This window comes from Bombina bombina, chromosome 8 (genome assembly GCF_027579735.1).
Source record: "Bombina bombina isolate aBomBom1 chromosome 8, aBomBom1.pri, whole genome shotgun sequence".
In the NCBI taxonomy this organism is placed as follows: Eukaryota; Metazoa; Chordata; class Amphibia; order Anura; family Bombinatoridae; genus Bombina; species Bombina bombina.
Genome location: NC_069506.1, coordinates 242,192,006 through 242,207,674, shown reverse-complemented (window position 1 = coordinate 242,207,674; position 15,669 = coordinate 242,192,006). Strand labels below are relative to the sequence as shown.

Sequence of the window (15,669 nt, the reverse complement as noted above, 5' to 3'; positions counted from 1 at the left end):
GATAAAGATTGAGCATCACATGGCAATTAACTAAACATTAGAATTGAGACATTGGGAAAAATCATTACAAAAAATGCAGGACTTAATTTTAACAGCATAAATTCATGTGCTCAATATATATATACACAGAGAGACTTGGTGTAATATGACAGAAAAGCAGGGAATAGCAGGATTTCAATGCAGGGCCTTAATTTACATACCAAAAAGAGAGATTTGGAGTAAAATGACACAAAAGCAGGGAATATCAGGATTTCAATGCAGGGCCTTAATTCACATACCAAAAAGAGAGATTTGGAGTAAAATGGCACAAAATCAGGGAATTGCAGGATTTCAATGCAGGGCCTTAATTCACATACCAAAAAGAGAGATTTGGAGTAAAATGACACAAAAGAAGGGAATAGCAGGATTTCAATGCAGGGCCTTAATTCACATACCTGAAAGCAGAAGAGACAGTAGGTTAACTCAGCATACCTTAGCAGATGTCAGCAGGCAGTTTGTTAGTTAGTAACCAGCAGTGTGGAGAGTATTGAGTGTAATTCTTGTATCATTCTTAAAAATTAGTGCCTCACTTATAAAAAGTTCACTTTGAAAATGTGAACATATGCTATTGTTAAAAAGTACACTGCCCTGTAAGCAGTGCACACCCAATAGAATTAGAGCTGCTTAAATCCTATTGACTGATTCAAATTTTTCAGCCAATAGGAATGCAAGGGATGCCATCTTGGATCGCGTCCCTTGCATTGAAGATTCAGTGTACGGTGGTGACCGTATGAAGAGGATGCTCCGCTCCGGGATCAAGATAGAAGATGCCACCTGGATGAAGATTGAAGAGGCTGCCTGGATGAAGACTTCTCGCTGCTTGGATCAGGACTTCGCTGCCGGGATGAAGATTGAAGAGGTCGCCTGGATGAAGACTTCTCGCCGCCTGGATCAGGACTTCGCTGCCGGGATGAAGATTGAAGAGATCGACTGGATGAAGACTTCTCGCCGCCTGGATCAGGACTTCAACTCCGGGATGGAGATCGTTCAAGCGGGACTTCAAAAACTGTAAGTGGATCGTCGGGGGTTAGTGTTAGGCTTTTTTAATGGTTTATTGGGTGGGTTTTATTTTTTAGCTTAGGGTCTGGGCAGTAAAAGAGCTAAATGCCCTTTTAAGGGCAATGCCCATACAAACGCCCTTTTCAGGGCAATGGGTAGCTTAGGTTTTTTAGATATTTTTTTATTTTATTTTGTGGGTTTGGGGGGGTTTGTAATGTTTGTGGGTCTTTGTAATTTTTTTTCACTAAAAGAACTGCTATCTTTAGGGCAATGCCCTACAAAAGGCCCTTTTAAGGACCATTTGTAGTTTATTCTAGATTTGTTTTTTTATTTTGGGGTGTTTTTTTTTTATGGGTATTAGAATCGGAATAATTTTTTTATTTTTGATATTTGTTTGTTATTTTATGTAATGTATATTTTTAGGGGGTGTTTTTTTTTTTTTGCAAAAGAGCTGTTTAAATTAGGACAAAGGCCTACAAAAGGCCCTTTTAAGGGCCCCTGGAAGTTTGGGGATTGGGGATTTGTATAGTGTTAGGGGGTGTTTGTATTTTTTTTGGAGCAAAAGAGCTGTTTAACTCAGGGCAATGCTCTACAAAAGGCCCTTTTAAGGGCCCCCCAAAATGCCCTTTTTAGGGCCCTTGGCAGTTTATTCTAGATTAGGCTTTTTTATTTTAGGGTGTTTTTTTTAAAAAAAAGGGTATTAGAATAGGAATAATCTTAATTTTTTGGGATATTTTTTTTTTCTTTGTAATGGTAGGTTTTTTATTTTTTGTAATGGTAGGTTTTTTATTTTTTGTAATGTTAGGTTTTAGTTTAAGGCAGGTTAGGTTTTATTTTGCAGATAAGTTTGTATTTATTTTAGCTAGGTAGTTAGTAAATAGTTAATAACTATTAACTAACTAGTCTACCTAGTTACAATAAATACAAATTTACCTGTGAAATAAAAATTAAACCTAAGCTAGCTACAATGTAGCTACGTATTAGTTATATTGTAGCTACCTTACGGCTAGATTACGAGTTTTGCGTTTTTCACGCCCGCTGGTATTACGAATCTTGCAGATTTAGGTTCACCGCACACTTTTTTGGCCTTCCCTCAAATCTACATGCGCAAATTGCGTAAAGTCTTTTTTCAATGGGACTTCCATTGACAAGTATGTCCTGGGAGGCCAAAAAGTTAGTGGTAGACCCTATCCCTCAAGATTCCTAACGCATTTTAAAGTCAGTAGTTAAGAGTTTTACACTACAAAGCTGTAGCATAAAACTCATAACTAAAGTGCTAAAAAGTACACTAACACCCATAAACTACCTATTAACTCCTAAACCGAGGCCCTCCCGCATCGCAAACACTATAATAAAAATATTAACCCCTAATCTGCCGATCCGGACATCCCCGCCACTAGAATAAACATATTAAACCCTAAACCGCCGCACTCCCGCCTCGCAAACACTAGTTAAATATTATTAACCCCTAATCTGCTGCTCTGGACATCGCCGCCAATAGAATAAGCATATTAACCCCTAAACCGCCGCACTCCCGCCTCGCAAACACTAGTTAAATATTATTAACCCCTAATCTGTTGCCCCTAATGTCGCCGCCACTATAGTAAATATATTAACCCCTAAACCTAAGTCTAACCCTATCACCCCCTAACTTAAATATAATTACAATAAATCTAAATAAATATTAATTTTATTACCTAAATAATTCCTATTTAAAACTAAATACTTACCTGTAAAATAAACCTAAGATAGCTACAATATAACTAATAGTTACATTGTAGCTATCTTAGGTGTTATTTGTATTTTACAGGCAAGTCTGTATTTATTTTAACTGGGTAGAATAGTTACTAAATAGTTATTAACTATTTACTAACTACCTAGCTAAAATAAATACAAATTCACCTGTAAAATAAAACCTAACCTAAGTTACACTAACACCTAACACTACTAAATTACCAAAAAACAAACACTAAATTACACAAAAAAAACAAACAAATTATATTTAAACTAATTACACCTAATCTAATCGCCCTATCAAAATAAAAAAGCCCACCCAAAATAAAAAAAAACCTAGCCTAAACTAAACTGCCAATGGCCCTTAAAAGAGCCTTTTGCTGGGCATTGCCCCAAAGAAATCAGCTCTTTTACCTGTAAATAGAGATACAAACAACTCCCCCAACAGTAAAACCCACCACCCACACAACAAACCCCCCAAATAAAAACCTAACTAAAAAAACTAAGCTCCCCATTGCCCTGAAAAGGGCATTTGGATGGGCATTGCCCTTAAAAGGGCAGTTAGCTCTTTTATAAGCCCAAAGACCCTAACCTAAAAATAAAACCCACCCAATACACCCTTAAAAAATCCTAACACTACCCCCTGAAGATCCACTTAAAGTTCTGAAGAGCCGACATCCATCCTCAACGAAGCCGGGAAAAGTCCTCATCGAAGCGGCAAGAAGTCCTCAACGAATCCGGGAGAAGTCTTCATCCAAGCCGGGAGAAGTGGTCCTCCAGATGGGCAGAAGTCTTCATCCAGACGACATCTTCTATCTTCATCCATCCGGCACTGAGCAGGTCCATCTTCAAGACATCCGGCACGGACCATCCTCTTCAATCAACGTCTTCTTCCAGAATGAAGGTTCCTTTAAATTATGTCATCCAAGATGGCGTCCCTTCAATTTCGATTGGCTGATGCAATCAGCCAATAGGATTGAACTTCAATCCTATTGGCTGATCCATTTAGCCAATAGGATTGATATCGCATTCTATTGGCTGTTCCAATCAGCCAATGGCATGCAAGCTCAATCCTATTGGCTGATGCAGGATTTTTTCAACCTTAATTCCGATTGGCTGATAGAATTCTATCAGCCAATCGGAATCTAAGAGACGCCATCTTGGATGACGTTGCTTAAAGGGACCGTCATTCATCGTTAGTCATCAGAAAGAAGAGGATGCTCCGTGCCGGATGTCTTGAAGTTTGACCCGCTCCATGCCTGATGGATGAAGATAGAAGATGCTGTCTGGATGAAGACTTCTGCCCATCTGGAGGACCACTTCTCCCGGCTTGGATAAAGACTTCTCCTGGCGTCGATGAGGACTTCTCCCGGCTTCGTTGAGGATGGATGTCGGATCTTCAAAACTGTAAGTTGATCTTCAGGGGGTTAGTGTTAGGATTTTTTAAGGGTGTATTGGGGGGGTTATTTTTAGGTTAGGGCTTTGGGCCGCAAAAGAGCTAACTGCCCTTTTATGGGCAATGCCCATCCAAATGCATGGGGAGCTTAGGTTTTTTTAGTTAGGTTTTTATTTGGGGGGTTTGTTGTGTGGGTGGTGGGTTTTACTGTTGGGGGGGTGTTTGTATTTTTATTTCAGGTAAAAGAGCTGATTTCTTTGGGGAAATGCCCCGCAAAAGGCCCTTTTAAGGGCTATTGGTAGTTTAGTTTAGGCTAGGGTTTTTTTTATTTTGGGGGGGCTTTTTTATTTTGATAGGGCTATTAGATTAGGTGTAATTAGTTTAAATATCTTGTAATTTGTTTATTATTTTCTGTAATTTAGTGGGGGTTTTTTTGTACTTTAGCTAATTTTATTTAATGTATTTTATTTAGGTAATTAATTTAATTGTAGTGTTCGGTTAGGTGTTAGTGTAACTTATATATATGTTAGGTTTTATTTTACAGGTAAATTGGAATTTATTTTAGCTAGGCAGCTAGTAAATAGTTAATAACTATTTAGTAACTATTCTACCTAGTTAAAATAAATACAAACTTGCCTGTAAAATAAAAATATCACCTTAGATAGCTACAATGTAACTATTAGTTAAATTGTAGCTATCTTATGTTTATTTTACAGGTAGGTATTTAGTTTTAAATAGGAAATATTTAGTTATTAATAGTAATTTTTATTTAGATTTAATTTATTTATATTTAAGTTAGGGGGTGTTAGGGTTAGGCTTAGACTTAGCTTTAGGGGTTAATACATTTAGTATAGTGGCGGCGACGTTGTGGGCGGCAGATTAGGGGTTAATAAATATAATTTAGGTGACCGTGATGTTGGGGGCAGTAGATTAGGGGTTAATAAGTGTAAGATTAGGGGTGTTTAGACTCAGGGTTCATGTTAGGGTTTAACTTTTATTTCCCCATAGGAATCATTGGGGCTGCATTAGGGAGCTTTACGCTGCTTTATTGCAGGTGTTAGACTTTTTGTAAGCGGGCTCTCCACATTGATTCCTATGGGGAAATCATGCACAAGCAGGTACAACCAGCTCACCGCTGACTTAAGCAGCGCTGGTATTGAAGTGAGGTGTGTAGCTAAATTTTGCTCTACGCTCACTTCTTGTCTGTTAACGCCGGGTTTATAAAAACCCGTAATACCAGCGCTGCAGGTAAGTGAGCGGTTACAATAACATGCACGTTAGCCCCGCAAGCCTCTTACCGCAAAACTCGTAATGTAGCCATTTATTTCTCAGGTAAGTATTTAGTTTTAAATAGGAATTATTTAGTTAATAATTGTATATTTAATTTAGATCTAATTTCATTATGTTAAAGTTAGGGGCTGTTATTGTTAGGTTTAGGGGTTAATATAGTTTAATTTATGTTGTTGCGATGTGGGGGGCCAGAGGTTTAGGGGTTAATAACTTTAGTTACGGCGATGTTGGGGAGCGTCGGAATAGGGGTTAATAACTTTAATATAATTGCAGCGATGTTGGGGTGCGGCGGAATAGGCAGGCGTCAGGGACAGCAGATTAGGGGTGTTTAGACTTGGGGTTTATGTTAGGGTGTTAGTTTTGAACTGTATTTTCTTTTTCCCCATAGACATCAATGGGGCTGCGTTACGGAGCTTTTGTTTCCGCGATCGCAGGTGTTAGACTTTTTTTGTCGGCTCTCCCCATTGATGTCTATGGGTAAAGCGTGCATGAGCATGACAAACGCAGCCATATCGCCCGCACAAGCTGTTTTTTTTTAAACTTGTAATGGCAGTGCTATAGGGGGTTAAATAACGCAACTTTTGTTGTGTTCTTTACTTTCCCTATAGCGCTCAAAACTCGTAATCTAGGTGATATACAGTAAAAAAGCACTGATTGATCCTTTATTTTGAAAATGAATATATTGTCAGATGTCAGAGACAGCGCAGTGCCAGACATTATGCTAGATTTATAGATGCTCATGAGGCTGCCAAGGAACCTTGTTGTAAAGGTGAGATAATGTCCAAATTCATCTATCTTTTCTAGCCTACCTCTAGTGGTTATCTTTCATTGACACATATAGGTGTAAGTGCCACAATACACAATCTTTCACACAACGATTTGGAAAACAGTAATTACATCTGTAACATCATGAAAACATTCTTGCAAAACAAGTTCTGTTAATGTGTGTAATTGCTAAACATTATAATTATTATAATTTATTAGTGTAATGTCACAAAATTCTGTAGCACTGGGTACAGAAATAGGGGTATGCAATAATAAAGAGTTGAGATAAGATAACAATACAAAAACATTACAGACAAAATAATACTTGTGCAGGAGTAGGAGGGCCCTGCTCCGAAGAGCTTAGAATCTACAAGTTGAGGGTGCAGAGATATAGGGTTTGGGGTAACTTGTTACATGGATTGTAGTTGCAGCAGTAAGTCAAGGCCATTCAAGATTTGTTTTGGGAAAAAAACAGAGGAGAGATGGTAAGTGTCTGAAGCTATGCAAGGTTATAGACAGTCTGATGGGGTAGGGTAAATAGTTCCACAAGGCAGGAGCAGAACAGTAGTGGATCTACTCAACAGAGGGCCCTGGTGCAAAATTATTGTGGGCCCCAAAAGGTAGTAAACAATAGTAATAGCCCTGTATAATGATATGGGAGGATGGATAAATAGATTAATGGACCTGCAACCTACAGTTATAAAAGGCTCCCTGCATTAGGATTGAACACATTCTGCACACACCTATGTATGGACTGGCTGCTATGGAACCCCCAGCACTTGGGCCCTGGTGCAACTGCACCTGCTGCACCAATGGTAGTTAGGCCCCTGTGTGAGAAGTCTTGGAGGCAGGAGAGGGATGAAGAGATAAAAGGAGGGGAAAGATGTAAGTCAGAGCTTGATTGAAGAGGACTGCTCGATGAGTATTTAGAGATGAGAGAGGAAATATAGTTGGGAGTGAGGTTGTTGAGTGCTTTATAGGTGTGGGTTAATACTTTGAATTGTATTCTAGAGTGTATGGGGTAGATTTAACAAGGCAGTTCAGGCTTGCCCCCTTGTTAACAGCAGTTAACAGCAGTTATGAAGTAGCGGTCTAAAGACCACTGCTCCATAACTTGTCCGCTGCCTCTAAGGCTGCTGTCTTCAATCCGTCCGATCCTATATGATCAGGCAGATTGACACCCCCTGCTAACGGCAAATTGGCCGCAAATCTGCATTGGGCAGCATTGCACAAGCAGTTCTGGTGAACTGCTTGTGCAATGATAAATGCGAACAGCGTATGCTGTCGGCATTCAGAGATGTCTGTCGGACATGATATGCTACAGTGTATCATGTCTCTACCCTTGTGGCTGTTTTGTTATTCTTTAGTATATTGCTGGATACAGCAAAACGTGTCTCGGCTATCTTGCAGAGGTGAACAAGGGGTTGATTGTGAGCATTCTGGGTGTTTTTGAGATGTGGTACAGTTATTTCCCCTAAACCTCGATTCAGCCTGTAGAATTTAAGAAGACACAATTGCCCATGTGAATTATCCCATGTCATGGATGTTTCTCACTATGTCAAAGCTGACTAAGTTGTTTAATTTTTTCCAGTCTCACTGGACCTCAGGGTAAATTCTGTGACAGGGCCCTTCATTTCATTAGCACCCTTTCTGGCTATTTGCAATCAGTAAAAGGTTAGACAGCAGTCACATAGGAGAAAGAGGAGCTGATATGATTGGAAGTTATCCTTTCCCCTTTAGTTAGTTTGTTCTAAAGGATATTCACAGTTTTCCTGTACAAATATGGTGCTATTGTTTTCTGTACAACAATGCTGTGGTGGTCATCTTGGAAATCCTGTAAGTTTGTAAGAGATTACACACAAGGGAAATACATTATGCAGTTAGAGTGATGCCACTACTGATTGCAGAACACTCAGATGGACCCCCTAGAGGTGTGAGCCCAGTCTCAATTGAGACCTCTGAAACCCTTGTAATTATGCCCTTGTTCTGAAAGCATGTTTGTGATGATATTATCTTTGACAACAGAACTCATTCTATTCACTGAGATGTAAACAGCTGTAAGAAAAATGTATCACAATTAATTATATTAGAGCAGAACTGTGATAAAGGGCAGCTACAAATCTTCCAACAGCTTTAGCATAGAGAAGTTGCAGCAAGTTTTGTCAGTGACATATTGCTTTAACAAATGGGTTTTATTGACTCTACTCCACTATATGTCACAATGCTTACTGTAGCTTTAGTGAACTATTACTACTGGGATGTTAAGGACAATACAAGTAAGGAGTTTCAAATTACTGCCCATGGCTTGGATTTATGATAGTTAAGAGTTACAAAAAATGGTCATGATTGGTTGTACCATCAATTTAAACTTACCAGTATTAAACTAAATTTACTAGCATGAGACATGTTCTTTCACTTTGTGGTACCTTGGCTCAAAGTAATGAGATCTATGAAAATTTTTATTTATTTATTTATTTATAAAATATTTTACCAGGAAGGATACATTGAGATTTCTCTCGTTTTCAAGTATGTCCTGGGATCACAAAACATTGCATTGATACAATATGGTACAATAAAATACAAAAACAATAATAATAATACACAATATATGCAAACATTTAACAGAGCAGGTACGAAATATTTAATCAACCATGACAGGAGCATTCTGTTTTGAGATATGTATAGAGGGATCTCTTAAAGGATTTTAGGCATGGGGAAGTTTTTAAAGTGTGAGGGAGGTCATTCCATAATTGTGGTGCTCTGTAGGAAAAGGAGGATCGAGCTGCTTTCTTTTTGTATTGAGGCAAGCTAAATAATGTGCTGTTATTGGATCGGAGGTTATAGGAGGTGGGAATAGCAGGGGAGAGCATTCTGCTCAGGTAGGGTGGGAGCTTCCCAGAAAGGCTCTTAAAGACAAGGCAAGAAAGATGGAGGGTGCGTCTGGATTCCAGCGACAGCCAGTTTAGTTCTTTTAGCATGTCACAATGGTGCGTCCTGTAGTTACATTGTAGCACAAAGCGGCAGAACAAGTTATATAACGTATTTAGTTTATTAAGGTGAGTTTGTGGAGCAGGTGCATATACTATGTCCCCATAATCCAAGATAGGCATCAGCATTTGCTGTACAATCTTTTCCTTTACTGTAGGGCTGAGGCAAGATTTGTTTCTGTACAGGGCACCTAGTTTTGGATAAAGTTTAGAGGCAAGTTTTTCTATGTGGAGTCCAAAAGATAGATTGGGGTCTAACAACATACCTAAGTATTTAAAAGAGTGGACTGCGGTCAGCGTGCAATTGGATTTTGTTTTGATGCGAAGATGGGAATTTTGTAATTTTTGTATTTTAGGTCCCGTTCCAAAGATCATTGTGACCGTTTTGTCAGTGTTTAGGAAGAGTTTGTTTTTTGAGATCCACTTCTCTACTTCTGTGAACTGGTCTTGGAGCACTGCTTCAAGCTGCAGCAGATCAGATTTGTTTGCATAGATTACCGTGTCGTCTGCGTACATGTGTACAGTTGAGGATTTGCAGACATTAGGCAAATCATTTATAAATAATGTGAATAGTAGGGGGCCGAGAATGGAACCTTGGGGAACACCACACGTGACTGGGAGAGGGAGGGAGTCACTGTTAGAGACAGAGACATATTGTGATCGATCCGATACATATGATTTAAACCAGGTTAACGTGCGATCAGCAATACCAGAGTTTTTTAGTTTAAGAAGTAGTAGGTCATGGTCCACTGTGTCAAAAGCCTTTGCAAAATCAAGGAAAATAGCTCCAGTTAGGTCTCCTTGTTCCATGCCAGTTTGGATGTCGTTGCAAACTTTTAGCAGGGCAGTTGTAGTGGAGTGATTCGGTCTAAAACCTGATTGATCAAGTGTCAGATAGTTAGAAAGTTGATAATACTCGCATAATTGCGTATGGACGCATTTTTCTAAGATTTTTGACAATACAGGGAGCAATGATATAGGACGATAGTTAGAAACCAAGGTTAACTCCCCACTTTTATGAATAGGCACTACTCTTGCAGTTTTCCAGAGTTTGGGTATGTATCCAGACACCAAGGATTCATTAATTAGGGTTGTGACAGGCTTAGCAATTGCCGGCGCACTGAGCTTCAACAGCATTGCTGGGATTTGATCAGGTCCTGACTGGTTTTTCATTTTTAGATTATCGAGGTGTTTCTTAATAACATTGAAGGGTACAGGTCTAAAATTGAACTTTTCTATATTGGGTCTTTGCTGTTTTAGTGGGGCCTGATCCACATTTGTAGCTTCAGGATGTGTGCCATTTATTAGTTTGTCAATCAGGGTGGTGGAGCATCCTACAAAATAATTGTTAAAGGCATTTGCTACTTCTAAGGGGAGTTGCAGGTTTTGGTTATCCACATTGACAGTGGAGGGTTGGGAGTGGATTGGTGGATTTTGTAGGTTATTTATGAGTTTCCAAAACTTTCTAGGGTTACATATATTATTGTTCAGATTTTCACAGAAATATTGCGCCTTAGCCAATTTTGTTTGTTTAGTACATATATTTCGCCATTGTCTATATACACAGTGATCATTCATAGAGCCAGTATGCTTGAACTTTGACCACAATGAGTCTCGAAATTGGTACATTTGAATGAAGTCAGCTGTGATCCAATTTAAGTGTGGTCCTTTTACTCTCACCTTACGCAGCGGTGCATGTAAATTCCAAACTTGTAGGAGTTCAGACTGAAAGAATTCAACTGCAGAGTCTAGATCTGGGATTAGGTTTAATCTGTGCCAGGGGAGGTTCTTGATGTCATTTAGAAATGATTGAAGATTAAATTTTTTGAAGGACCTGGTGATTTTAACCTTGGGAGAGGATTTAGTAGCCTTTATTTTGCGCACACAGTACACTAAGCAGTGGTCACTGAAATTGTTAGGGAGAACACCTGCCTCCTGGATTCGGTTGGGAGAAGTGGAGATAATCCAGTCGAGCAGGGTATGATTATGGCTTTTGATGTTTATGCGAGTTGGGGAGGAGATTAATTGCGTTAGCTGCAAAGATTTAAACAGCGAGCGACAACTGTTATTTTTTGGATTCAGCCAATCGATGTTAAAATCTCCAAAAACCATAATTTCACTTTTTGGGTTTTGAGTTATGGATTCACTAAGGAGCTGTGCTATGTCCGAAATGGAATGCACAGGGGAGCTTGGTGGGCGGTAGATTCCTGCAACAATGATTGATTTACTGCACGGGATCTCAATTTTGCCAGAAAGGAAATCAAAGGTGGCAGGAAAGCTAGATTTTTGTATGGGGGTGAACTTTGTGGAGTTGTCAACATAAATTACATAAACAACATAAGTTAAAAAAAAGCTCATAGAATTTGCATACTGAATTTACATATTGATAGTCTGTAAAGAGGAAAACATTTGTTCCTCTTTACAGACTATCAATATGTAAATTCAGTATGCAAATTCTTAGAGCTTTTTTTTTTTTTTTTACTTAGAATAGATCTCATTACTGCAAGCCAAGGTACCACAAAGTTAAATAAAATGTCTCATACTAGTAACTTTAATTTAATGAGCTATCAGGTTGGCCTGTACAATTCATATCAAAGTCTGCAATTATTTACCACCCCCATAGTGGCCTAGAATAAGAGTGTAGCGCACAATTGCGCTTTCACAAGTGCAATATTTGTGCTCCACTCGTAATACCACTGCACGCAAATGTGCGCTGGTATTTGACGTAAAGCGCATGGAGAGCGTGCTTCTATAAGCTCCAATGGGAGTCTTGTTCTCATGCCGATAGTCATGGGAGAGACCCTAGCACAGCGACAGGCAGCAGAGATTAAATATATATGTATCTATATTTATCTCTGAGGAAGCGCATGCGCGAAACGCATCAGAACTTTATTCAATGCCTTTTCTACACTGTTTGAACTGTTACTTTGTTGACTTGAATAAACAGTGACTTCTGCATAACTGCTTCCCTGTCTTCACCTGCTTTTTTGTTTCCTATAGATCTATGTGTTTATATGTGTATATACACATATTAACACATAAATATAAATGCATATAAGCATATACATATATATTTTGAGTAATAGCACAGTCCCCATAGACCGCAATCTAAAGGCACTTTTCAGTGTTGTTAATTTCTAACATCTCACATCTGCACACTTTCGCACCTTAATACTGTTTTGTGCAGTTATATTTAAAAAACATTAAAATGCTCATTTTCGAAGCGCAAAGTGCTGCCGTGAGTTAACCATAATGGCTGGTTATTTAACGTGCACCCATAAACGGGTGGATTTGTCCATTTATGGGCGCATGTTAAATTAGCACTCCACTTGTAATCTAGCCAAATATTTCTCATTCAGTTCTACATATATAAATGCTAACTATAAAACAGGAAAGTGTGAACTCTCTGAGACTAAGGTCTACATTACGTGTGGGGAGCAAAATTGCGCTTTTGCGAGAGCGATATTTGCGCTCCACTTAGTAATACCAGCGCACTTAAATGTATGCTGGTATTACAAATTGGGCACAATACGAACACGACCACACACGACCACAATGGCAGCCTCGTTCTCATGCCATTAGACATGACAAAGTACTTGCCAGTGTCTTATGCAGTGCAAGGGCAATTTGCACAGCGTTAGGCAGCAACATAAAAAATATTTATGTTTATAAATATATACATATATATTTATGTGTGTATATGTGTATATAATCATATTAACACATAAATAAATATGTATATAAACATATATATTTACAGTTAAATCAGTCACCCATAGAGCGCAATGTAAAGGCACTTTCACTTTTTTAACCCCTTATAACTGCTTTGTGCAGTTTTTAAAATAAAAAAATAAAGATGCTAATAATTTTATTTTATAGTGAACTACTGTCCACTTTATTTGGGGGCCAATTGGGGCACATTTTATTTAATTAACAAGAGTTCTGATCTCTGGTTAATTGCGTTAATTGCAAAGTGCTCCTGCGAACTCGAGGGAGCATTAACCAGCCACTTGTAATGGGTGGTTATTTAATGTGCGCCCATAAATGGGCACATTTGCCCCTTTACTGGCGCACGTTAAAATAGAGCTCCACTTGTAATCTAGCCTTCATTGTATTTAGGGGTCAAGTCCAGAGAGAACGCATGGGAATGGAGTTCCTGTACTATTTTTGCAGGTGGAACTGTGTTCCCCCTGTACAGAGAACAGAAAGGGAAATACATGTGTACACACAAAGGAAATAGTCCTTGCAATTAAAGGTGTTTGTGAAACATATTGGCAGTAGAATAAGCCCAATTACTTTATTCTATACACCATTAGTATGCCCTTTCTGTTTATCAATGTTGGTGTCTTTATGTCTATCAATTTATGGTCAGCAGGCCAGGTTCTCTGCAGAATGCTGACCTATGCAAGATAATGTATTTGCTGCAGATTCAACCTTACCAGTTTCATCCCTATGTGCAAGGTGTTACTGTGCCCTCATGCCTCCTGCTTCCTCTGCTAGTGTCACTTGCTTCACATTTACTTAGTATTTGTCTAAATGGTAAAAGAAAATGACACTGAGATGTCTTGTGATCATAATTGTACTTTAAATCACATTATCATTGTTTCTTACTGCACACACAAACCTTATCAAGATCATGATATCAGATGTTTATATTAGAGAGCCTTACACATCCAGAGAGACAGGGAGTAACATCTCCTAAAAGTTTACAAAGGCTCTTAGCATTTTGGATTATTCAACATCATCTATATACAAATGCCCCTTCATGTGGTCTAAAAAGTGTGTGTCTGGCTTCTCAATATTCTGTATTAGTTAAATCCTAAATTACAAATAACAATTTCACCCCAGCCATGTAAAAATGTAACCATGGGTGTCCAGCCCAAAGGTAACCATTCAGCCCTTCATTGGTTTTAATTTGCTTTCATTAACCAGATTGTATATATTATATACATATAAATACAATGTGTTTGTGTGTGTAAAACAATATTCATTGCAAGGGGGGGTGGAAGTCTTGGTGAGTTCCCACATTATTTTTTGTAGGACTTGACCCCTGAATGTATTACTATAAACCAACAGAAAGCAGACATCATGCATCAATATTTCTTAAAGACGTCAACAGATAGCATCACTACAATATATATAAAGTGTTGCTGACCAAACAATTTAAAGGGACACTGAACCCAAATATTTTTCTTTTGTAATTCAGAAAGAGCATGCAATTTTAAGCAACTTTCTAATTTACTCCTATTATCATTTTTTCTTCGTTCTCTTGCTATCATTATTTGAAAAAGAAGGCATCTAAGCTTTTTTTGGTTTCAGTACTCTGGACAGCACTTTTTTATTGGTGGATGAATTTATCCACCAATCAGCAAGGACAACCCAGGTTGTTCACAAAAATGGGCCGGCATCTAAACTTACATTCTTGCATTTCAAATAAAGATACCAAGAGAATGAAGAAAATTTGATAATAGGAGTAAATTAGAAAGTTGCTTAAAATGTCATGCTCAATCTGAATCACGAAAGAAAAAATTTGGGTACAGTGTCCCTTTAAGGGCTAGTTTAAATTCCAGTTGTAAATGTTGTGAGCTTGTAGCATCAAAATTATCCATAGACTCATGTAGAGTTATTACCACCAGTTCATTTTAGTAAACTAGCCCTTAGTTGTTCAATCAGAAAAAAGCATAACATTCTCATGTATAAAATGAATCACATGCATAAGAAAGTAGCACTGTCAGAAAACCTTTGCTGAATATCGTCAGCTCTTTAGTAAACACCCTGAGAGAGAGATAATACATTGTACATTTACTGATAGATACTCACCAGGATATGCATGAGATTTTGCTGTGTCCTCTGTTACTTTATGTTATTGTCTGAAAGTATTTTCTTGTGCTTCCCTAATTTTCTCCAATTTCCGATTCATTCTTCTTTCTTAAGGTCCACATTCTGGTTATCATCTAACTTTTTATTTCTATTTTCCTTAAATGTTCTCTCTTCTCGACGTGTTTTTACTTTCATGCAAGTCCACCCAATTAATCACTTTTGCTTCATTGTAATATACAGTGAATCTGTGCTTGTGGGTGTTGCAACATGGTAAGTTTTACCCCTGTAAAAAGCAGAAGTCATACAAGCAAATGGAAAATATAAAACTGCTGTGTTTCTTAACTTCCTGTTTTCTTAATCTGTTCCCCTATAGATAATGCTTGGAAAGTAAAATGTTAGGAAATTAGTGTCTTAATAGTTAACAATAAAATGTCTCATACATCCGTATATATGAGGGCAACCTAAATAACAAAAAAGTAATTAAAATGTCATATATATATATTCTTAGTATACACTAGCAATTAAGCACAAGAAATCTGATCAAACAAGCATTAAAACACAAAATGCATTGGTTTGCAGTCTCTGGATATAATTTTTGAAAAGCCTATTAATAATTCTTTATTTTGTCTCCTTTGCTGT

General features: G+C 38.1%; 1 protein-coding gene across 1 annotated transcript in view; it reads right to left on the bottom strand.

Annotated features, from left to right (window-relative positions):
- Positions 1 to 15,254, bottom strand: part of LOC128638967 (sialic acid-binding Ig-like lectin 16) — a 382,221-nt gene extending 366,967 nt beyond the window's left edge. Inside the window, 2 exon segments of the mRNA XM_053691109.1 lie at positions 13,650 to 13,742; positions 15,031 to 15,254. The gene's annotated coding sequence lies outside the window, so the exon portion shown is untranslated.
- Between the last annotated feature and the right edge of the window lie 415 nt (positions 15,255 to 15,669).